Genomic DNA, 27,235 nt, shown 5'->3' with positions numbered 1-27,235 from the left:
GGTTTTGAGCGAGTATTTAAATCCCCTTTGAAAGGAGGATCTTAAAAAAAATGAGTTTTGGGATCCGCTCTAACTTTTAAAAAATCATTTTGAAGACTCGCAAAACATTTTTAAGAATGTTTGGAGTGAAGCTGATTTAATGAAGTAAATCAGTCCCCAGAATATTTAGAAAATGTCTAAATATTATTATTTAAATAATATTCCCATAAAGAATAATCTTTATAAAATAATTGAAGTAGAAGTATTAAAACTTATACTTGAAATGAATAGCAAATAATCAAAGATATACTTATACGAAAGTAATATCTTTATTTGAATAATCAAAAGTAAGTTTGATTATCGACACCTTATTCTTTAATACAATAAAGAATATTATTAAGTAATAAGCGGAGTCATAATACCTCGAATGAATACTATAAATAATATTCATAAAATAAAGGAGTCATACATCCTCAAATGAATATCCAAGTAATATTCAATAATAATATAAACTGAGTCATAAGCCCTTGAATGAATATTCAAATAATATTCAAATAATAAAATAAACTGAGTCATAAGCCCTCGAATGAATACTCAAATAATATTCAAATAATAAAATAAACTTAGTCTTAAGCCCTCGAATGAATACTCAAATTAATATTCAATTAAGTAAAATAAAGGTATCAAATAAACCTTATTCGATCCATAGTTTTAAAAACTATATCCATATATATATAAATATATATATAATATACTCGGGAACATCGACTCCCGGTTTAGAAATATGTTCACCTTTTATCCCCTATACTAAGGGTATACGCAACTACTTGCTTATTTCTAGCATAGGTATTATGCAACTATAAGCATTGAAATCCACAGATAGATAACCAGATTACGAAACAGACATGCATATATACCATATCAGTATGCTCCAATATATCGCAAAATTTGCTAATAACAATCATGCACTATCACAAGATAATGCATATACATATATTTACATCACAACAACAGTATAACGGGTAGAAAACTTGCCTGAGCGACTGGGGGTTACGAATGGCTCGGGACGAGTCTGGTAACCTATAAACAACAAGTAAGTTGGAATTAAACCAAAGTCACTTGTAAATCTATACTCTAACCAACTCAGACTCTAATGCTCGTTTTGCGCTTACTGATTCTCTTAAGTCACTCGAGTACCCTCGGCTCCACCATTTTTAATAATTTAACCTTTACGAGTTTTAAGGCGATTCCTTCGCGAGTGTCTTACCAACTGCCTAACACACTTACCATAAATGTTTCATGCATTAATTAACCCTTTTTGGTCTTTAACCTATGTTTCAAAGTAAGGCGAGGGGAAAAGTTTCGTTCGCGAAACGCCGTTACTTGAAATGGTCGTTTCTCCTAAACCGTGCATCGGAATCGAACGAACTACATATCAAAACGAAGCTCGTAACATGAGCTATCTAAACATGGCAGTGGTCATAATCTATCAGGGGGTTCTCGGGTCCTAATGTTATGCACAAAAACAGTCCAAAGAAAATCGGACGTTACGACGGCTATGTTTACGCGATTACCAATGTTTAAACTACTCCAATTAACCACCAACCAACTCATAACCATCAATACAACAAAACTTCACCTAAACCATACCACATCAGTCCATAATCTCCAAGGTTTTCAACTCAAACAACCACAATCAAGACCTATGAACTATAATCAAGCTTCAATTACCAAAAACACTTCCAAATCAAACCAAACTACTAATAATCACAATCCATGCTTCTCATTTCACAACACCAACCATTAAACTTACTAACAAATAAAGTAAAGGCTAGGGTTTGAAGTTTATACCTTCCTTGGGAGGTGTTAAGTTGCTAGGAAGCCTTAGGGAGCCTCCTACAAGCTTGATCTTTCCAAAGAAATCAAGAACACAAAGTTAGGCTTTGAAGTTTCTAAAAGTCCGATTTAAAGAACTGTAAAAATGAGGGTCTTACCATGATTATTTGGACGAGACTTGTGAACAAGAGTTGTAGGCCATCTCAATACCTTTCTAATGAGCTATAGAACACAATATTTGAGTGATAAATGAAGGAGATACAGCAGTTTTAGTGTTCTGGTTCTGTTTTGGCCGAGAGCATGAAGAACAATGCCTTGGTTTCTTTTTGATTTTGATGAAAAATGATTTGCTTGGCTTGGTTGGTTTGATTTTTGTGTTTGTTTTAGTAAATTACCTAGTTGCCCTTGATTTTGTGTGGTTAAAAAGCCACCACATCTCCTTCCTTCCCATGTCATGCTTGTGTCATCCTCATGATGTCATCCTCCCCTCCTTGTCCTCTTCTCATTGGTTGGGTGACATCATCCTCTCTAATCCCTTTGATTAACTTCCTAATTGTTTGCCTAATGACCGCTGATCTGTTATACGGTTCGCTTAACTTTCGTTTTCGTTTATCGTTTGAAGGATCATACCCGGGATCTTATTACTTAGGTTCCCTTAACCTTTCTCAATATATTATATTCCTTTTATGATCCTCTCCTATAATCCTTTAATTTAAATCCTTTTTATCCTGTTACCTTTTTCTCAAATCTTTCCGTATCTAGTGTATTTCCGGGAAAAATCAAAGTGTTCGGATTTGGATTCTGACGATCTTTACATACACTTATATCCCATATAAAGTACTAATAAAATCTCAGAATATCCATATCAGAACCCCTACATAGTGTGGCATGAAAAGTTTTCTCATTCAGCAAAAACACTATTCATAAGGGTTTCAAAAATTTCCCAAAAATTGGGGTTATTACAATAAGGTAACATGATTAAAAGGATTTAAATTCAAGGATTTAAATTCAAGGATTATAAGAAAGGATCATAAAAGGAATATAAAATGTTGAGAAAGGTTTAGGGGAACCCAAGTAATAAGATCCCGGATATGATCCCTCAAACGACAAACGAGAACAAAAGTTAAGCGAACTGTAAACTAGATAACGACCATTAGCCAAGTAATTTAGCACTAATCAGATGGGATTAGTGGGTTGTGACATCATCCAACCATAAGGTTTGGACAAGTGTCCTTGTGATGATGTAATGGAGGTGATGACATCACTTTATTAAAGTTAAAGGAAGATATTTACCAAGGATTAATCATAACCAAGCAAATCATTTCACAAACTTTAGAATTCAATAATCAAGCAAGCTCTCTTCTTCTTCCCCACCTAAACTCTCGGTTGGTTTTTTTCAAAAACCAAATCTTAGCTTCTCTTGCTCTAAAATCACAAGGTAATTACCATAGCTTCATTACCTACTAGTGAATGCATGGTAGAAGTTTGGAAGCCAAATTCCATTCTTAACCTAGGCAAACAAATCATCAAAAGTGATGATGAATAGTAACTTTCAAGAACTAATGTTAGTTTTCTTCATTTTTATGAAATGTTAAGGTTATACAAGCAAGGATCAAGGTTCTTTTAGGCATTCAAAGCCCTTGGGTTGTGTTAGGAAGCTTCAAGGAGGTATAAACAACTTTCACCTTTAACTTATAGTTTGAACTTTGAATTTTGTTGAGTTTATGGATGTATTAATGTATATATAGAAATATCCATGTATATATAGCAAGATCCATGTATGTTAGATAGTTTGGTTGGATTTGTGGTGATTTTGGAGATGAATCTTGGTTAATGGTTAATGAATCTTAAGTTATGGTTAGTAGATCATGTTTGTGGTTGAATGAGTTGGAAAACCTTGAGATTATGGACTGACTTTGCCTTGATCTAAGTTGTGTTTGATGTATTGTTGATGGTTGGGTGGTTTGTAGTGAACTGGTATGGAATTGGAGTAGTATAAATATTGGTAATCGCGTAAACATAGCTGTCGTAATGTCCGTTTTCATTCAACTGCTTGTACTTAGTGTTCGAGATAGAAAGCTCACTGACCAATCTGTAAATTTGCCATGTTTAGTGAGATCGTGTCGTAATATTCATTTTGGTATGTGGTTCGCTTGAATCCGATGTATGGTTTAGGAGAAACGACCGTTTTAAGTAACGGCATTTCGCGAACGAACCATTACCCCTCGCCTTACTTTGAAACCTTGGTTAAGGTCCTTAAATGTAAGGTGGATTAGGCAGTTGGTAAAGTACTCGCGAAAGAGTCGCCTTAAAATTCGTAACAGTTAATTTATTAAAATTATTGGAGCCGAGGGTACGCGAGCGGTTAACGCAAATCGTTAAGCGTATAAGCGACCGTTAGGGTATGAGTGAGTTTTGACTAGTTTCTTAAGCGACCGTGGTCTAATTCTGGATTATGTTGTTGTTCATAGGTTACCGGACCCACTCTAAGCTTAAGTCTACCCCGGAACACTCATGCAAGTTTTCTACCCGTTATACTATTGTTGTGATGTAATTTATTGATGCATTATCTTGAGATAAGTGAATGGTTATTATTAGCAAAGTCTTGCGATATATTGGAGCATGTGATATGATATTTATATGCATGCTTGTTTCGTAATCTTGATATTCTATTATTAATTCAATGCTTATAAACTGCATAATACCTATGCTAGAGATAAGTAGTAGTTGCGTATACCCTTAGTATAGGGAACCCAAAGGTGAACATTTTTCTAAACCGGGAGTCGATGTTCCCGAGTATATATATATATATATATATATATATTATATATTTATATATATATTTTTCTATAACTATTAATCAAATAAGGTATATTCGATAGTTTTGAATAATAATCAAACTTATTTTCGATTATTCAAATAAAGATCGTACTTTCGTATAAGTATATCTTTGTTATTATTATTCGTTTCAAGTATGAGATTTTAAAACTTCTACTTTATTTATTTTTATAAAGATTATCCTTTATGGGAATATTATTTAAATAATAATATTCAGATATTTCCCAACATATTGGGACTGATTTATTTTATTAAATCAGCATTACTCCAAACATTCTTTAAAATATTTTCGAGTCTTCAAAATGATTTTAACAGTTAGAGCGGATCCCAAAACTCATTTTTAAATTTAAGATCTTCCTTTCAAAGGCGACTTGAATACTCGCTCAAAAAAAAATCCGAGGGATCTGGCTCTGTGGTGTATTTTATATTCGCAACGAGGTTGCTGTTTTGAGAAAACAATTTGATTACTTGCCCAACGTTCAGGAAGTAAGTCCATCTAATTGAGTCGGCATAAGCGACAGGCCGGGGTACAGTCTATGAAGGTTGTAAGAGGCTGGGTGACAGTCCATCCATGCGTGAGTGGCCGGGTAACGGTCTAGCGCGAGGTCCTAATGCGGCCAGGGTGATGACCGGCAAGGAATTCATCCATCTACAGTAAAAAAGGTTACTTAATTGGTATCTTTGCCTGATTAGCAAGATATCGGGTTTATGCCAAAGCTTTCTTCTTTCCAAATTCATTGGATATGACAACTCTATTTATATTTTTCATGACAGAGGTTTTCAGGGAATGTATGAGATATATATATAGGTGTATATATATATCGGGACTTAATGAAGTATCTCGTAACTTCATTTCTTTTGAATGATATTTCAAAGATTGAATTTATTCAAATCTTATCTTGTAATCTCATCTATGTGATGAACTTTTGAAACTGATTATACCTTGAACGGTGGTAGTTTAAGTTGTATTTGGAAAAGATATAAGTATATTGGAGTATCTAGTAACTTCATCTTTTCAACTTATATCTAGTAAATGATTATCTTATGCATGACAAAGCTTTTCAGAAAAAGGTTGAGACAAGGTTAGATATATGAGATCACCTTGCAACGATATTTTTATAAAGTTATAAACTGGAACTCTGTGTATATTATGCATGGAAGAGGACTTCCAAGATTTTGAAAAGTATATATACATATATACTGAATATTTTGCGACTTGGTCGTGTTAAGATATCAAACTTGGTTCATATCTGCTTGACCAAGACTTTCATGAGTATTATGATGAGAATGCTCATATATTGTTAATCATTATACATATTATTTTGGTGGGCTTATTGCTCACCCTTGCTTTCTTCTTTCATCACACAACAACAGATAGACAAATAAACAGGACTAAGCTCCCAATTCGCAAGCGGATAGGAAACGTTCCGCAGTTTCCTGTAGGCGTTGATGAAGCTGTAGCTGAGGTAAGAACTACCAATAGGCCAGGTTTTCAACTTTTGATGTACCAGACTTATGTATATTTATAAATTGTAATAATGGCAAAGAATCTGTAAATTTATTCAGACGCCCTTTTGAGGTGTAATGACTTATAATTATGGAATAAAATGACTTGTGTTATTTTTGGTATTCATCTCTGAGACTATAACTTGTGGTGTGTGTGTGTATATTGTGGGGTCACAGTACACAGTAGTTGGTTGTTTAATAAGATTAAGTGTTATTTAGGGAAATGGAACTCGTGACAACCCGGATCCCCGACCCCGGATTTAGGGGTGTTACACACTCGAACAGTCACAGGATGGAGGGTATGCATGGACTACAGGAAATTGTATAAAGCCACGAGGAAGGATCACTTCCCTCTTCCATTCATTGATCAGATGCTTGACAAGTTGTCTGGTCATGAGTATTATTGTCTTCTGGATGGCTATTTGGGCTACAATCAGATTTGCATTGCACCAGAAGATCAAGAGAATACTACTTTCACTTGTCCATTTGGCACGTTTGCTTTTCGCAAAGTTTCTTTTGGCTTATGTGGTACACCTACCACTTTTCGAAGATGCATGATGGCCATATTCTCTGATATGATTGGAAATAATATCGAAGTGTTCATGGACGACTTCTCCGTCTTTGGGCATTCATATGATGAATGCTTGAATAATCTTCCTTTGGTGCTCAAAAGGTGTGTTGAGACCAATCTGGTGCTCAATTGGGAAAAATGTCACTGCATGGTGCAACAAGGCATCATTCTTGGGAATAAGGTCTCTAGTAAAGGTCTTGAGGTGGATAAAGCCAAGGTGGGTGTCATTGAAAATCTTTCGCCACCTATTTCTGTTAAAGGAATCCGTAGCTTTCTTGGTCATGCGGGTTTTTATCGGCGTTTCATCAAGGACTTCTCTAAGATATCTAAGCCATTGTGCAACTTGCTCGAGAAATATGTGCATTTAAATTTGATGATGAATGCGTGGCAGCATTCGAGACTCTCAAGAAGAGTTTAATCACCGCACCCGTTATTACGGTACCTGATTGGAGAGAACCTTTTGAGATGATGTGTAATGCAAGTGATTATACAGTGGGAGCAGTTCTTGGGCAGCGAAAGACTAATATCTTTCATGTGGTCTACTATGCTAGTAAGACGCTAAATGGAGCCCAACTGAACTACACCACTACTGAGAAGGAGCTTTTGGCTATAGATTTTGGTTTCAAAAAATTTCGATCTTATCTACTTGGGACAAAGGTGACAGTGTTCACTGACGACACTGTCATCCGCTATCTGGTCTCAAAGAAAGATTCGAAGCCTAGACTTATTCGTTGGGTTCTCTTACTACAGGAATTCAAGTTAGAGATTAAGGATCGAAAAGGTACTGAAAATCAAGTAGCTGACCATCTCTCTAGATTGGAGAATCCCGATTCTACTTCACATGATAAGATATTGATCAACGAATCTTTTCCAGATGAGCAGTTGTTCGCAATTCAAGAGGAAGAGCCATGGTTCGCAGACATTGTGAACTATCTTGTTAGCAATATAATGCCTCCTAATATGAATGCGACTCAAAAGAAGAAGTTTCTGCATGAGGCGAAGTGGTACATGTGGGATGAACCATATTTGTTTAGACAAGGAGCTGACCAGATCATCAGGAGATGTATCCCATTCTGTGAGACGGAGGGGATATTACGAGACTTTCATTCCACAGTTTATGGTGGACATTATGGTGGAGAAAAGACAGCAACTCGTATTCTTCAAGCAGATTTTTTCTGGCCTTCGTTGTTTAAGGATGCACATCAGTTCGTTTTAAGGTGTGATCATCGCCAAAGAGTTGGGAATCTTTCCAGAAAGGATGAGATGCCTTTAAATGTGCTACTTGAAGTTGAGGTCTTCGATGTTTGGGGAATCGATTTCATGGGACCATTTGTCTCATCCTACAATAATCAGTACATCTTGTTGGCAGTCGATTATGTCTCGAAATGGGTAGAAGTCAAAACTCTACCGACTAATGATGCAAAGGTAGTGTTGAGTTTTCTTCATAAGTAGATATTCACAAGGTTTGGAACGCCACGGGTTATCAAAAGTGACGAAGGGTCGCATTTCTGCAATCGTAAGTTCACTTCTATGATGCAACGCTACAATGTGAATCATCGCATTGCTACTGCCTAACATTCACAAACTAATGGTCAAGATGAAGTTTCTAATAGAGAGATCAAGCGCATTCTAGAAAAAGTCGTTTATTCATCAAGGAAAGATTGGTCTTTGAAGCTCAATGAAGCTGTTTGGGCTTATAGAACAGCATACAAGACTCCTCTTGGGATGTCCCCATTTCAACTTGTCTATGGTAAGGGATGTCATTTACCTGCGGAGCTTGAGCGTAAGGCTTATTGGGCATTGAAGAAGTTAAACCTTGATCTAGATGTAGCTGGGAAGAAGCGAATGCTTCAGTTAGATGAACTTGATGAATTTCGACTTCAAGCGTACGAAAATAACAAAATGTACAAGGAAAAGGTAAAAAGGTGGCATGACAGGAAGCTATCGCCTAAGTCATTCGTGTATGGGCAACAAGTTCTTCTATTCAACTCTCGTCTCCGACTTTTTCCTGGAAAGTTGAAATCAAGGTGGTCTGGACCATTTATCATCAAAACTATGTTTCCACATGGAGCGGTGGAGATTTTTGAGAACGATCTGGGCCAAGCATTCAAAGTAAATGGTCAGAGATTGAAGCACTATTATGGGGATACGGCAAACCGTGAAGTGGTTAGTGCCATTTATTATCAACTTGATCTCATAACTCCACGTCAAGCTAATGACGTAAAAGAAGTGCTTCTTGGAAGGCAACCCAAGATATGAGACCATAGGACATTTTAGAATATAGTACTTTATCCAAAAATCGAAAAAAAAATCAGAAAAAAAAGGTTGCAAATTTTTTTTCCAGAAGCCTAGCAGGCGCCCGCGTGCTGGTCCTAGGCGGCCGCGTGCGTCCCTGACTATTGAAAAATCGTGTTTCAACCTAAAAAAATAAAACAAAATAAAAAAAAATCAAAAAAAAAATATTTAACCCATTAACCCACGATTTCCCCCATACCTTGCCACAATCCCCTCTCCTAATCAAATTCTAACCCTAATTTTGCCCTATAAATACATAAAACCTCTCCACACACATCCCACACACTTTCAACTCTACAACATCTCTCCTACACACCAAACACAAACTATCCAACTCTTATTCTCAGTTTTCATGGCCCCAAAGAGATCACGAACTGTGGGTAGCAGCAGCACCAACCCGACTGCTACTGATTCTTCGAGGAATACTGTTGCGAGGCCCCGATTGTTAGATGGGGCTGCTGAAGAAGAGTACACCAAGCTTCTGACTAAGCCTATTATGAGGGAGATGGGGTTCTTGCCATCAGGGAGGGATGGTGAGTTGCTACCGATGACTGCTGAGAAGGGATGGATTACATTCTGCGAGTCACCTGAGGCGGTTCCGATTATCGTTCGCGAGTCCTATGCAATTTAATATAAAATGATACAATTTAAATTGTATCATTTTATACTTACTTATCGGACGTAATCTATTTTATACTTATCATAGAATCGACTCGTAATCTGGACGTGTGTTTATTTGCGTCTTTATCGAGTTATTCGTTTTATCTCGTTTTATATGTGTTGGAATGTATTTATGCGTTTTCGGGATTTTATGATAATTTAGGAGTCATCTCTGTTTTTCAAAAATAAACGGACCGGGACGTCAAACCCCACAAAATCCATGTTTTTATTTTTTTTCTTATAAAATCATTCGTGTTTCAAATACCCAGTATCTTTGTATTTTTGAATTATTCAAAATTTTGGGGAATTTTAATACAAATTTTATATATTACTGTTTTTAAAATTATTCCCTGTAATTATAATTTTGGGGCTTAATTATTTTAATTAGGGGATAAAAACACCTTTAATTTATTTTAGAGTATTAATTTATGTAAAATTATAAATAGCAGTAGATTTACAGATTTTATTCATTTTTATATATAAAAAAATTTAAGAAAAACAAGAAACCTGTTTTTGGGGGTAAAATTCAATCAAGAACATAAAACCAATGATTTTGAGAGTGGTTCTGATGCATTTTTGAAGCTTAAATAACCGATTTGAAGCTCTTGAAGAGCCCGTTCTTTTGATATAGCAGTCATCAACAGAGGTGAATTGGTTATTAATTTCGATTTTTCAAAATAAAATCTTTAAATTCATTTTTGGAGTTTGAATGATTGTTTGATTGTTTAACTAGTGCATTAACATTCCTAGGATTCTAAGAAATGATTTAGTATAATAATATGTTAAATTTGGTTCGGTTTTAAGGAAACCCGAAGTTTTGTTTTCTTGATTTTTGATTGCAAATTTATGAGTTTATGATGATTGATTAATTGATATAAGGTTATGGACAGATTATAGGAATGATTTACTTTGATTTGGTACCGAAAAATCGAGTTTTGGTTGCGATTTGGTTGAAGCGCCGTTTTCCGATTTGGTTCGTCGGAGAAGGGTCGATTTTGACCGGAATTAATGGTTGAATTGATATTGGAGGTTGTTATTGCTAGAACTGAGTTGCTTACAGGATTTAGGATCGATTAGGATTAGAAATCGCAGCATTTGGGGTGGTTTTGGGCTTAGCCGGAGCGGTTTCCGGTGACCGGAATCGGCAACCGGAAACTGGGTTTCCCAGAAACCGGCGCCGTGTTCTTGGTCTCCGCCGGCCAACCATCCAACTCCGGCCGCCCTCTGATCCTCCATGTTCCAGAATAAACTGATAAAAACTGTTTCTGCTAGATTTTGTTTTATTTTTAATTCAAAAAAAAAATCAATTTCAATTTTTAAAACTATTTCTTTTATTTTTTTTAAAATCTTTTACTCATTGTTTTGAATTCTAAAAATTATTTTCTTTTATTCTTTTCAAAAATATATATTTGTTTTAATTATTTATAATTTATTTTAATTAATTATTTATAGATTTAATTAGTTGATTAATTCATTTAATCAATTAATTTTATTTATAAATAGTTAAATAAAATACAATTATTTATAATTAATTCAAATAATTCCTAAAAATTGTTTTTAAGCATTTAAAAATTATATTTTGGTATTTAAAAATCAATTAATATTATTATTAATTGATTTATTCCCAGTTATTCTTATTTTATTCGTAATAAATAAATCGTTCGTCCGTATAATACAAAATGAATGCATATAGACTCAGAAAGATATCCCGCTTTCAATAAAAATACTTTTGAGACCTAATTTCTTTTGTATTTAAAGGTCGTTTGATTTGCGAGTCATTCTGAGTCGATTTTTTTGATCCATAAATCATATTTTTGACCCGATTTCAGTTTTAAACATACCGAGTCATATGTGATATGAATTATATGATACGTGAGTTATGTGTTTACGTGCTATGTGAATTACGTGCGTATGTGAGTCAAGGGTATTGTATTTGACTGTCTTCTTTATGTCTGGGTTATCGTATGGGTAGACGATAGGGTTTTGACACGCAGTTCGTTGAGTAATTATTGTTTAGACGATTAAAGTTTTATATTTTAATTATAGATATGAGACTTTCAAGACGATCAGGACCAGATGGAATGGATGAAGAGTAGAGTTGAATAGTATGGAATCTTGGGTTGCAGCACTGCATGAGCAGCAGACCAGAGATTTAGCGAAGTAAAAGACGTTGATGCCTTGAGATGCCAGACTGAGATAATTGTGTTTTTGCGAGTGTGACTAACTGCTAAAAACCAAAGGCAAGTATCCCTATCATCACTTATTGTTCAAGTAATATTCATTTTAAATCTTATTATGCAAGTATTGCTTTCCCTATTCTCAGTTCTGAATAGATAAATGTTTTACATATCGCTGAAATAAATGATTCCGTTTATGCAAGTACTTATCTGCTATTCTATGTTCAGAATAGTCAACTGTTTTACTTATCCAACTACCGGATTTATAAATGTTTTGTATTTTGAGAAAGATGACGTTGTTTTGGGTTTTCCGCCCAAGTAAATGGGCGAATAAAAGTTTATAAGGGTGTCGAGTATTATGACCCCTTTCAATGAAATTTTTAAGATTGGATGGTTGCGTAAGAGGCCGTGGCGGCGGTACAGCGAAGATTTAGGTATTTTACAGGATATAATACCATTAGGCCGATATGTGCCTTGGGTGCCCCATTTATTTAGTTGGATATGCTTCGGCATACCGGTGTTGCTCCGCGGCTGATCACCGGCGGCAACACACCGTCGTTTGAGGATTCCAATCTAAATTATTATATTGCTTTTGATAATCTTATAAGGAATGATTTATCAACTGTTTTGGTTTTGAATAAAGGTGGAATACAGTTGTAATTCGGTTGCTGATTAATGTTGATATTTAAGTTATTGTTAAATATTAAGGGTGGTATTAATGCAGATGATTGATGTCGGCTTCCCTATTTTAGCGCGGGTAGGTTGTGAGGATCAAAGTTCATATTGATATCTAATTTGATATGACAGAAAAATAAGAATTAATTTCAAGAGTTCGGTTTTGAGTAAAGTTTATAATTCAATCCATAATCATTGTTTCACGTTATTGTGGTTTACGACATTTCCGTAAACACTGTTTTACGAGTTTTATTCTCGTTAAAATTCAAAGTATTGCTGAAGCATTTCGCTCGAAAATATCAAAAAAGAGTTTTGAGTACAGTGAGAAACAATTATCTGATTCTTTAATAAGTTTCTGTTTTAGCAAATATGATTTTAAAATGTTCTACACTATTGCAGATGTCGGGTTTATATCAAAACAACCCTATATATGTTATAATAAACTTGCTGAGCATTTTTCCGCTCATACTTGCCTGTTTTTAACCTCCAGTGAGGATTAGCTTGCGCTGTTTAGCCGCGTAATTCGAGGAAGCAAATAAGAAGATTTTGGAAGGTGGTTGGTCCAGGGTTTGCGGGCTAGTGTAAGTTCTTTTATGTAAAGTTGTTTATATTATATTATATTATAATTTTTGTTATTTTATAGTTGGGTTGGTATACTTCATTTGGAAGTTATACTAGTGGGTTAGTATTGAATTGGAATTTTTTGAAAAGAGTTTTAAAAAGGAAGTGAAAATTATTTATGGAATTTGGAATTCTTGTTTCTAGAACTGTAACCTTAAAAGATCTTGGATTAGTTTGGGGTCATATATGCTAAATATCTTCCGCTGACACTTGTATATTGATTAAACAGGTTAATTTGGATTGAGGTTTTATAGTGACGACCAAATCCCTTGACCCCGGATAAGGGGGCATTACAAAAGGTCCCTAAGGACTTTAATTTGGACTTGATTATTGCTACTCTCTGTCAGCCGGGCAGAGTGTGGTAGTTCAAAAGGGGATCCAACGATTATCATAGTTTTCCTGCTGTTGCAATGAACAGGTATGCTCGTGCTTGGAATGCGTTTATATGTGCTAATATTCTTCCTTCTTTGCATGCACATGAGGTTACAGTGGAGAGGGCGAGGTTGTTATGGGGAATTCTGAATGATGAATATTATGTGGACCTTGGTGAGTACATCTACCAAGGTATTTTGAAGTTTTTGAGGGGAAAATCACAATATTCTATCCCGTATGCCTCTATTATCACGAAGCTTTACAAGGCAGTTGGAGTCTAGTGGCCTTCTTATATGCAATTGCAGATGCCGACTGCTCCTATTGATTCATCGACTTTGAATGCGATATAGGAGTGGACGGGTGGAGAGCCCGAGTCATATGGTTTGGGGTATCACCTTCCAGGAGGAGTTCCAGCAGATGGTGCTACCATGTCTAGGCCCAGTCAGGCTCAGGGAGAGGCAGGCTCTTCGAGAGCTCAGGGAGGAGATGGGCCAGGATTGGTTGATGTCCAGTACAGGAGGCTTTCAAGGAGGATGGATGCGATGTATGAGTCGTAGAGTCGATTTGCGGAGGAGCTCACCCAGGCACTTGGGACTGCATTTAGAGGCCTTGGAGCTAACATCCAGTGGCCCGTTTTTGGTGAGGATTCTGCTTATCCACCTCTTGACACTCCACCCTCTGAGGGTGATGATGATGATTCGTCTGAGTAGGTATACCCTGTGTTCCTTTCTATTACCTTCACTGGGGACAGTGAAGATTTTAAGTTTGGGGGTAGTAGTTAAGGAACATATTTGTGTGTGTATCATGTAGTTGCATTTTTATGTTAGTTTAGTTCATATAGTTGCATATTTTTTGCATATTTTTTATATATAGTTTTTTTAAGGATTTATACCTTTATTTATCATGTCATATAGCTCATGCATATACCATGATCCCTTTGTGTTGCTTTATCGATTAATATATGATATTGATGCGAGTGTAGTGATAGTGTTAGAGTGATGTTGAATCTTGTTAGGTTGACATGCATGCTAGAAACACTTGTAATTTCACTAAGCCTTAGAGTATGCTTAAGGACAAGATTGTTGTCATGGTTTGATGGTTTTTGAGGTTAATCTATTGCTTATACTTAGAATGTATGCTAGGCTCTTAATGATAAAAGACATGAAAAGATAAAAATCGGAAAAAAAATTGGAATTCATTGCTAGTTGTGGCAAGGCGTCAATTGGCTAGTAGCCGGCTCGTATTGTATGCGAGTAGTCTAGGGTTGAGCAAGATGGAGCGAAACGTACTTGCTCAGAAATTGATAAAAAAAAAGAAAAAAAAAAGAAAAAAAGGAAAAAAAAGAATATGGTTTAATGCACAATTGATCACGAGTGGGCTCTTTGGTATTCGAGTTATTAAGTTCTTAGGGGACTTTGTGCCTAGTGACCTAAGGCTTTTATAGTCTGGGATCCGCTAACCTAACGATCGCTAAATGGGTACCATTGCATAAGTCTTTTTTGGACCTCACTCATTACACGATCAAATAAGCATTTGTTTTATGTGTTGAATAAAAGCATGATTCCGTAATAAACTCCAATAATCTTGAAGTGTTATAAGTCATTTTATGTCTAGAATATATCCTTCGTATAAGTTTGTGATTGCCTTGAGGATAATTAAGTTATGGTGATTGATCTAGTTTCGAAGCATATCTGTTAAGCATTCGCACACACCACGTTTCTAGTTGTATGTTAGCTTGCGTGATTTGATTGATCTTTAGAGCCTAATTGTATTTGTTGATATGTCATGTGTTGGTTGGTTTAGTCATCGCGAGGGGATCGCTGCATTCATATAAGTTGCATTCATTAATGTTTTATTCTAAGCTTGAGTCTGTGATGCTTGAGGACAAGCATCGATTTAATTTTGGGGGTGTGATAAGTGCCATTTTATACCACTTAGAGCGTCTCATAACGGCTTGAATTGGTGTCTTGAACTCAAGTATTTTGTGTATTTGACGCATTTTCTAGTGTTTTTGCATTTTAGGGTATAACTTGCTTAGATAGGTGGTTTTCATCAAATAAAACTTAAGAAAGTGCTTGGAATCAGTCTAGGAGAGATGAGTGAAGAAATCAGCAAAAACAGAAGCAAAATAAAGTATTTTCCAGAAGGGCAGCAAGTGGCCGCGCGCCAGGTGCAGGCGACTGCGTGCTAGCAGGCGGCCGCGTGGACACAGCAGGCGACCGCGTGCGTGCGGAAATTTAGAATCTGGATTTTATTAATTTAAGTACAATTTGGCTTCTGTTGGCGCTGGTACTCTTGGACGCTTATATAAACCTTATGGGAAGACGTTTTCTTCATCAAGAGCAAGGGCTAGAAGATTGAGAAGTCCGTTTTAGCACGCAACAATGAAGAAGAGGAAGCATACGTTTATCTTATGATTCTTTTAATTCGTTGTAACAGTGGATGCTAGTTTTCTTTATGCTTTGAACCTTAATACTCTTGTGACGTACTTCATTATTTATTAAGTATTTTTATTAGCCTTATATTGTTGTGTTATTATCATGCTTTCATATGAACCCATGGTGACAATGAGTTCTATTATGGGCTAATCGTGATCATGGGATCCTAGCGGATTTACTATGGATTTATTTAGTTAATTGTTTAATACCTTGGTATGTGGTGATTGTATGATATCTAGTACAGGTTGTGCTTATTCGTCTTATATGCATCGCGAACATGTAAGATAGCCTGTTAATCTCTTATGAAGTGACAGTGAATCTTGAGATTTAGAACTTTCCATGCTAGCATAGGTTCATGTATTGTATGCATGATTAGTGGGTAACTCTAACCGTTTTACTTGCCCTGTGTAATCATCATGAATAACTTGCGCTTAAATCATTATGTTGTCAAATTCTGTAGACATATAGGGTCTCAACATAATTGATGCCTATCAAACTTCTATCTTAATTGTGGATGCTTGGTAGAATGGTATTCGTACAACGAAAGTTGGCGTTTATCAGTTTCGTGTTGTTCGATTAATATCATCACCATTATATGCTAATGTTAATAACAATAACTATTGAATGAAGTAGTAATGAAGTTAGGATCTCATGTGTGTTTAATATTGTTAATTCAAGTGTTTAATTCTCGTAGTAATTATTAGTTTACCAACCTTAATTGTTATTGTCTTAGCATTTATTTAGCGCATGCTTTGTGCCTAACATTCATCAAGTGAGGGGGAGAAACAACTCAACATTCAAGTCAGCAAAGTAATTGTGCCAACAATTGCTTTCACTAAGCCACCGGCTATGGATAACATTGACTTCATCAATCTGGTAGCTGCAAAACTGCAATAAAATGACAAATTGCTAAAGATTGATGTAGCAGCAGCTCAAAAGTAACTGAAAGAAAAATGGAGAAGAATAAATGAAGAAATTCAACAAAAATTTGGATCAATTCAGAAATCAGACAAAATCTTTAATCATCACTCTAGAGTCAAGCAGATTTATGTGAATGAGATGAGTTTGAATTATTTGGAAAAGGGTCAAACTTCTTGCATAAAATCTCCAAAGGCAAATATGGTCCTGAAGCCTAAAGAAACTAATCAAAGTTCTTAGAAAAAAAATCCTATGGATATTGTATATGAGACACCTAGGCCAGATGAGAAGAAGCTGTTGGCTAGGTCAATTGCATTTTTCAAAGATCCAGCTGATTCAGTACTTAAAAGAAGGATTGCAAAGATCTACATAAATGGTAAGAAAATCTGTGTGGTGGCTGGACACCCTCAGTTTGTAGAAGCCAAAAAGGAAGAGAAGGAAAGAATCAGGTAAGAAAAGAAGCAAGTTGCCTTAGATGCTAAGAAGCTCAAATAAAAGAAGGAACAAGCTGCTATCTTGGTTAAACTTCAAGCTGTGAAGACTACAACTGATATTTCTGCACAACCATCTGTGATTGCTAAACCTCAAGATCAAAAAATGTAACAGGACCCCAACAGATAAAGAAACCAAGGTACAAGCAAAGAATTAAGAGAAAATTGGACTTCAGTGATGAGGAAATGTAAGATTACATTCCCAAACAGTCTACATCCATAACTCAACCATCCAAGCCACCAGTGGTACATGAAGAATTGAAGGTGGTGGATCCAACCAGGAATATTCATGGTGAGCCTATAATTCAAAGGATGAGCCAATAGACTGGGATAGTTTGCCAATTTCTGAACTAAACTTTCCTATCTTCAACAAGCCAAAGAAACGACTAGAGCAATCAAGAAAAGCAAGCCTGTATCCCTCAGAACCAAAACCCTAACCAAATCTAAATCTGCAATCAACAAGGAAGATCTGTTGTACATCTTTGTGACATCAAGGAGTTTTCAGATTTAAACCTCTATCTGGATGAACTGGTAGAAGTAAGAGGATTTGATGCTCACAGACATCTTCCTGAAAGATTGGTATTTAAGTACAAGGCAGGAAAAGAAATCACATGGCCTCTTCACAGGATTCTAGAAGAAAGTCAATCTGTGCTAATAAAGATCTACTCATCTTTCAAAAAGAACTTTGGATTCAATGTGACTGCAAGGAGATTGGTTCTGAAGAAGATTGAAGAGCTAAGGAGTAATAAAGCTAAAGATGCACTTCCAAAAACTCTATCAATTCCATTCACTGGGAAGAGAGTGCATTTGAGGCCTTATTGGCTGATGGAATTCATGGATGATAACGAAGTTGGAAGATTCTTCAGACTGGATGATCAATTGAGTATCTCTAGCAATGAGACTCTTTTGGAAATGCAAGAAATGTTGGATTTATCTGAAGCTGATGAACTTGATTCCACTGAAAACTCCAGAATTAAATAGAAGAGAACAACATGAAGCTTGGGAAGAAATCCAGACAATCAAGAAAATAGACTTATCTGCTCAGACTAGGGGAGCACCTTGATGATGATTGTGAGAACTCTTCGTACACTCTGCTTTGTTCAATTTAAAATAAATCTTGTAGCATTTATCAGTTTTATCTACTACTTTTTAATCTGTATTTTTAGGGTATTTTGTTATCATCAAGTTTCTCTTAATTTATGGCTACAATTCCAGTAGACATAAATTAGGGGAGATTGTTAAGAATATGTTGTGATCTTGATGATAAGTTAACAAAATACCCTCATAGATTTAACTTAGTGAATTTTGTAGCACTCGAAGGATGATCAATTATAGTCCCGATGGATGAACCTTATAGTCCCGATGGATGACAAACTGACATCCATCGAGTGAGTAGCTTATGTAACAAATAAGTCTTGTAGCACATTTGTGCAAACAACTTTGTGTAGATTCTGTAGGTGTATATGAGTCATGTTGACTACTAGTGGATATATAGAATAGGGTGACTAATTATAAATATAAGATGTCTTGTAATTCTGTATAAATGAAATGGAGTCAAATGAGATAAAAGACTCCCGACAGATGGTTCACAAAGACTCCCGACGGATGATCAACAAAGCTTCCCGACGGATGACAAGCATAGACCCGACGGATGATCAAATTCAAATAGATATTGACAGTGACAACACAGTCACATGCGTTGGGTGTTTGCAAAAGGAATGTGGCAGCCTGTTAAGCAGGATTTTGAGAACAAAGAAGCATTACCATTTCCATACAATTGTGAAGATATTCAAAGATGCTGGAATAGAGTAGTGAAGTAGCATGGAGCTAGACTAGATATGTTTTGTTTTATTATCTTGTCTTATTATCATGTAAACTTGGTGATATATAAACCAAGTGTAGCAAGTAGAATAATTAACTAAGTAGATTCATTTTCAGATAAACATATCAAGCTATATCCAGTAAGCCTTTCTCTAGAAGTTTTAGTTGTTCAAACTTGTAAGCAGCTGTGAGCTATTCAAGCTTCACAGGGTTCTCATTTGATATATATATATATATATATATATATATATATATATATATATATATATATATATATATATATATATATATATATCCGGTGGATACTTTCAAATCCACCATAAAGTTTTAAAAACTTTTATTTTTATTACTTAGTGTTTTGATTTCTATCATCTTTTTATTCCGCACAACTGCTAATCAAACACTGTTATATTTATCGAATTAGAACTGTTTTAAAATCTAAAAAAGTAGCCAGAATTACATTCAACCCCCCTTCTGTAATTCTTGTTGTATTGTTAGGAAATAACATATTGTATTGCTAAATAATTGGTCATCAGGTTTATAAAAATGGCCACTTCACCAAATCACCTGAAGAGGAAATGCAAACTCAAAACCAAGATCAAAACCAAGACACCCCTTGTGATGAACCGACTTCTTCAACTTTTACAACAACCTCTAGCCTCGAGAATCGGAAATTTTAAACACTTCCAATATGTTCTTCCCCAGAGTTTGTAGGATTTTCGGACCCAATTAAAGCACAGTCCTGGTTGAGAGAAATGGAAAAAGCTTTTGAGTTACCTGAGGTTAAAGATGAAAAGAAGATGAAGTATGCAAGTTACTATCTTAAGGATGAAGCTATCTATTGGTGGGAGTCTACCAAAGAGTTGCAAAAAGAGGAAACTATATCCTAGCAGAAGTTTACAGAATTATTTCTAGAGAAGTATTTACCAAGGTATATGCAAGACCAATTGGAGATGAGATTTTTGGATTTGAAACAAGAAAATATGACTATGGCGGAATATGAGGTGAAGTTTTCAGAGTTATCGAGATTTGTGCCAGAGTACGTTAATACGGAAGCTAAGAAGATGAAAAGATTTCAACAAGGACTTGAATCGTGGATTAGAAGTCAAGTGGCTCTTCTTGGGTTAAGACCGTATATTGCAGTAGTGCAGAAAGCAATGATTGTGGAAGGATAAAGAGAAGCAACTAAAGAGAAAATGAGGGAAAGAAAAGGAAATTTGAGGATTCAGATTTGGAACAGGGAAGTTCAAAGTTTAGGGGAAGGTTTGGAACCAAAAGTTTAAGCCTGGAAATGGGAATCAAAGGAATCACTTTCAGAAAGTTGGACAACTAATGAAGGATAATAGGCCTCTAATTCAGGAATGCAAGGTTTGTGGAAAAAGATATCTTGGAAAGTGTAACAAGCGTAATGTGACATGTTTTAAGTGCAACCACAAAGATCATTACTTATCTGAATGTAGAAGTGTTGCGGGAAAACCAGAGATGACTTGTTTCAAGTGTGGAAAGATCGGCCATATGGCGAGGAATTGTAAGGAATCTATTCAGAAGGCCAATGTTCTTAATATTGTTGGACCACTGCCTCTATCAGCACAATCAGTTCAACCGAGGGCACTGACATTTAATTTGACAATGAAAGATGCAGTGTAGGATACAGATGTGGTAGCAGGTACACTTGCTATAAATTTAGTAGACGCTAAAGTGTTAATGGATTTTGGAGCTACTAGATCTTTTATCTCTAAAAATTTTGTTGATAGATTAAACTGTATTTCGTACCCTTCAGAACATAGTTTGGTTATTGTAGTAGCGAATCAGGAAAGTGTTCCTGTCAATAAGATCTATCCCAATTGCGATGTTATTATAGAAGGTTGACACTTTTCCGTTGACTTAATACCTTTTAAGTTAGGAGAAATCGACGTCTTACTTAGAATGCATTGGTTAGCAAACCATGATGCGCATATAAAATGTAAAAGTAAGAAAGTGAAGTTGATGTCCAAGGATGGTACTGAGGTGGTATTTAAAGGAAATAGGCAAGATATGAAATTTCTAACAGCGGTCCAAAGAAGGAGATTATTATGACAAAGATGCGAAGCTTATTTGGCTCATGTAAGAGATGCTGAAAAGAAACCCCTAAAGATGGAAGATATTTCGGTGGTTAAAGAATTCCCAAATGTATTTCCAGATGAATTACCTGGACTACCTTCAGATCGAGAGATTGAATTCACTATTGATTTGGCTCCAGTTATATAACCGGTTTTAAAGGCTCCCTAATCGTATGGCGCTTGTGGAGATGAAGGAACTAGCGACACAATTACAAGAATGTTACCCAGTGAAGATACAATTGTTAAAGGGGGGTTGGATACAATTGTATAAATGTTTCAAACAAGTAATAAAATATAACAGCTTTTTATATTTTTGATAAAAACTGTTACAAAATCCTCTCAAGAAATACTAATGTTCTTGAGAGCTGCTAGGTCAAATGATACTCGAGATCAATACACTAAGTGATGACCTAAACTGTGTTTATATACTACACAGCTACAACAAATTAATCTAAGATTTGCATTATCAAAAACTAACTGAAACTGATACATATCTTCAACTGAATAGATAAAGTCCTATAACTCAGACGTAAAAGTTATCTGCTCCACATTACAAGGAACAGAACAAATCCTTTAAGCAGACTGTCTTCAAATACTGATGACATCCAAATGCTGATGATATGCCAAATCCTGATGACACATCAGTGCTGATGACACCCGAACAACCAGATCCTGAGCTTCTTCTGATCATTGAGAATTCAATATAAAATAATCTCCCCCAATTTATTCTTAATGTAATGAAGCATAAATTCCATTCTCAATGATGCCAAAACCAATCTACAAAATGTACAAGGAGTTAAGCTTACTTCAGTATCTTCAGATAACTGACAGTTGTTCCAAGAAAGTTTTTCAATTTTTCTTCCTCCTTGTCTCGTAGGACTTTAACAAGCTTTTTCTTCAACTCTCTATTTTCTTCAGTGTCTTCTCCAAGCTGATAGATAGCTGATCTCAACTTACAAATTGAACTTTTGCTTATCTCAAGATCACCAATAAACATGAAGCTTAAACTGACATCTTCATGATCAGGACTGAAGGATAACTGAGGACTGTTAAGAAAAACTTGTAGTACTGCAGCTCCCTTTTTCATCTGTATTTCTTGACCAGTATAAGTTATGTACTCAGGAACATAATTACCATTGTATTTATCATCTTTTGTCATGACTCTTCTTCTGATGACTTCAAATATCATAGAAGACCAGTTTCTGGTGACACTATTCTCAACTCTAAGAAGATAGTGAATGTATTTCAATTCTGTCACAGTCTTCATTAAGAGTTGCTGTAATGTAAAGCTTTTTACTTTACCATCCCTGAAAAAGTACAGAATCTCTTCTCTGACATCATTATCATTTATCTTTCTATGAACAATCTTCACAGCTTCAACTTTCTCAAGATATGAAGGAGAAATTCTTTCACCAAGATTTTATGTCAGAGTATTTGTATCCAGCAGATCAGAAATTAAAATCTCCATATTAGAATGACCAATGCCTCCTCTGGTTCGAGATTTGATAAGTTTCAGTTTTTCATCTGAGTCAGAATTATTGGCATTTGATCATCTGAGTTAGAATTATTTTGTATGATCAGTCTTTTTTTCCTGATTGGAAAGCAGTCTTCTTTCTTCTCACTCTCACTTAGTGAGGCTTGTTTAGCTTTCTGTCCAGATGTGACAGATTTCTTAAACAATCTTTTCTTTGTTACAACTGATGTCTTTTGAGAGACAACAGAGGAGGCTAATTTATGAGCTTGATGTGTTTGCTGTTTGGAAGAAGAAATGCTTTGGTTAGAAACAAGATGGGTGGTTTCTTGATTCTAAGCATCAGGAACTGTGACAGAGGTGCCAGCATCAGGATTTGCAGGCACTTGTGTAGGAGTAGGTCTATTTCTTAACAGAAATTTCCTGACCTCTCTAGGAAGAAAGGGTGGTCCTGAAAATTTATTATTTTCATCCCTTTTAATATGATTAGTGATTGCTATTTCAGAATTTTGAAAAACAGGGAGTAATTTATCATCATCAAAAATAGCATTAGGGCATAGATAATTGAAAATCAGTTGTAAAAATCTAGTATACCCTATTACTCCTGAAGCATCTGTTCTCCTAGCAAGTATGAACTGTAATATAGAATTACCATAATCAAAATTCCCAGAGTAAAGAAGAGAGTACCCAATTCTCAGAGAAGTGGATGGAAGAGCATCAAAGTTTGTTGTCTTATTCAAGAAACATCTACTGATGCAGTAAAAGAAAAAGTTCCACTCTCTTTTCAGTTTAGTCCTGGCTAATTTTCCAATGGTTGTGATTTCTCCTTGATAGCCTAAAGTCCTTAGCATATCAAACAGCTGCTCAGTGGTATGAGTGTCAGGAGCACCATCAAGAGCAGGCAATTTCAAGACTTGAAGCAGAATATCAGCATCAACTTCATATCTTTGGCCCTTATACTCAAAGAAAAAGCCAGTGTTTGTTGAATTTACCGCTGCTGTATTCCAGACCTGCATGAAGCCCTGTATCACACCTTAACAGGATTCGTAAGAGCATATCCAATTGGACAGAGAAGAAGAAAATCCTGAATATCATGAAAAGATGATGGTAGCTGCTGATGTGTAAGCAGAGCTAGGTAATTGTTGGTGCCAAATGTATTTCCATGAATGATAGTGGTTTGGCTGAAGGGTGGTGAAACTTTAGACGTTGTCATGATGTGAATAGTTTGTGAGAGAGAGAAACGTGAGATATGCACAATGAAACTATGTGAATGATGAATTGTGTCACAGAATTTCTTCTGGTTTTATAGCTTCACTATTCAGAGATAGGTATAACACACTCGTATGAAAAAGGTAACTTAGTGAATTTGACTTCGAACATGGAACAATTACTGAGTAAAAGAATTCGACGGTGGAGTAAATTGCGGAAGTAAAGACAAAATACATACAGATATGTTAAGACACAACTGTAGAAATTTGTTTATTAGATAATCCACCATTAATCATTAATTAAGTGAGACACTTAATTGTAGCAATAAAACTTACTCAGAGATTAATTAACACTAATAATCTGAATTAGAACATGTTGACCTGTCGTCAGGATTTGAAATCTTTCTTCTGTCAGGATTTGATAATCTCAGGATATGTCGATTCGAATTCAACAGTTGATTATCAAGATAGCACAAATTATTAGCAAACCATAATTTTAATCAAAACAATCATTAATAAATATAATTTAAGTAAATGATGTAAAGATTAACAGGCTTCAAAAAGAACATTCACATGCATACAATACGAGATAAGATTAGACTAAATTTGCAATCAAAATAAATTTTATTAATATTTCAGAAGAGTACATTTCATGAAATTTGTAGATTACATGCAAAAGAAATTACAAGATAATCCTAGTCTAAGATGGTGAACTTCAAGAGGCTTGGTCTAAGAAGCCTGACAAAGCTGATGGTGAAGAGAAACGGATGGAGGATGTTTAATTCTTCTTCCTACTTTCAACAAAGAGAACATCAAGATGAATGATTTTCTCCTGTTGTTTAAGATTGTGGAGATGAAATTCTCTTTGGGAAAATAGAAGATCATTTTTGATGACGTCTGGAAATTGAATCCAGATGTCGTGTGGAATGTTGTCGATGGGATATGAAGTTTGGATTCCATTTCGGAAAATTGTCAGAGTACTTATGCCATAGCAGTAGAACCATCTTGAATTCGCCATTGTATGTGAGAAGCACAAGTGAAGAGATATGTTTGAGTATGAGAGGAGGTAAAATGTCTTAAGGATGGGAGGTCATTTAAATAACCGAGAGAGATAGTGAAGGAATATCAAGAGACTAAAAGATTGACCAATTATTAAGTGAAGAATTAACTTAATGAATTAACCAAAAGATATTTTTTGAAGGCGCGTATCCCTAGACTGATGTGTAATGATGACAGTGATATATTGATTCACACATGCACATTTAGCAAATAAATTCACTTAATTTATCATGCATATAAAAATGAAATACATCAAATATTTCTGGCTTAATATCGAAGAACATAGCATTTAGGACATATCAGGATTTGATCAGTATACATCAGGATTTGATCAAATATAAATTGAAATATATTTACTTGTCCCAATTAACCATACCAAGTTCATTCCCAAGCTTTGTAAATGTTGCTTCACGTAATGGCTTTGTGAAGAAATCACCCAGCTGCTGATTAGTAGGAACAAAATGAAGTTATATGGTTCCTTCCATGACATGTTCTCTTATGAAGTGATATCTGATACTGATGTGTTTTGTAAGAGAGTGTTGCACCAGATTTCCTGTCATAGCAATAGCACTTTGATTATCACAATAAATATGAATTATTGAGAATGATAATCCATAGTCCATGAGCTGATTTCTCATCTATAACAACTGAGCACAGCAACTTCCAGCTGCAATATATTCAGCCTCAGCAGTTGAAGTAGAAATAGATTTTTGCTTCTTGCTGAACCATGAGACTAATCTGCCTCCCAAAACTGACAGCTTCCTGATGTACTCTTCCTGCCTATTTTGCAACCAGCAAAATCAGCATCTGAATAACCACATAATGCAAATTCAGCTTCCCTTGCATACCAAAGTCCAAGTGAGACAGTTTCATTGAGGTATCTGAAAATTCTCTTTACTGCAATTAGATGTGGCTCCCTTGGATTTGCCTAAAATCTTGCACACAAACAAGTGGAAAACATAATGTTTAGCCTGTTAGCAGTTAGGTATAACAGAGAACCAATCATACCTCTGTAAGTTGTGACATCAACTGCTATACCTTCATTGAGATCAAGTTTTGTAGCAGTTGTCATAGGAGTACTTGCAGTTGCACTTTCTTGCATATTAAACCTCTTCAGTAGATTTCTTGTGTACTTGGACTGATTGATATAGTTGCCATTATCAGTCTGTTTAATCTGCAAGCCTAGGAAGTAGCTCATCTCACCCATCATACTCATTTAATATCTTGATTGCATCAATTTTGAAAACTTATCACACATTGTTTGATTAGTTGATCCAAAAATGATATCATCCACATAAATTTGGACTAAAAGCAAATCTTTACATTTATTCAGATAAAATAAGGTTTTATCTATTGTACCTCTTTTGAATCCACTTTCAAGTAGAAACTGAGCAAGGGTTTCATACAATGCTCTAGGTGCTTGCTTCAGTCCATAGAGTGTTTTATCAAGTCTGTAGACATAGTCAGGATATTTAGGATTCATAAATCCTGGTGGTTGTTCAACATAGACTTCCTCTTCAAGTTCTCCATTGAGAAATGCACTCTTGACATCCATCTGGAAGACTTTGAACTTCTTGTGAGCAACATATACCAAGAAGATTCTGATTACTTCCAGCCTAGCAACAGGAGCAAATGTCTCATCATAGTCAATGCCTTCCTGTTGGGAATATCCTTTAGCCACCAACCTTGCCTTGTTTCTGATAATTGTTCCATCAGAATCAGTCTTGTTTCTAAAGACCCACTTTGTGCCTACAATTGACCTGTTCTTAGGTCTAGGCACCAGCTTCCATACTTCATTTCTTTCGAACTCATGTAATTCTTCTTGCATATCCATGACCCAATCTGCATCCTTTAGTGCATCTTCTACTTTCTTTGGTTCTTCTTTTAAAAGTAGATTATGCTATAAAAATTCATTCTGAGTTGCACTTCTTGTCTTAACACCATCATCAGGATTTCCAATGATCTAATCAGGAGTATGTTAGGAATATATTGTGTACTTGATGATAAGCCAAACAAAACACCTTAGTAGATTTAACTTAGTGAATTCTGTAGCACCCAACGGATAATCAGTTATAGTCTCGATAGATAAATCTTTATAGTCCCGATGAATGACTAATTGATATCCATCGGGTGAGTAGCTTATGTAACAATAAGTCATGTAGCACATTTCTGCAAACATCTTTGTATAGATTCTGTAGTA

This window comes from Apium graveolens, chromosome 9 (genome assembly GCF_009905375.1).
Source record: "Apium graveolens cultivar Ventura chromosome 9, ASM990537v1, whole genome shotgun sequence".
In the NCBI taxonomy this organism is placed as follows: Eukaryota; Viridiplantae; Streptophyta; class Magnoliopsida; order Apiales; family Apiaceae; genus Apium; species Apium graveolens.
The sequence above is the reverse complement of the archived record's forward strand: the minus strand, read 5'-3'. Positions refer to the sequence as shown.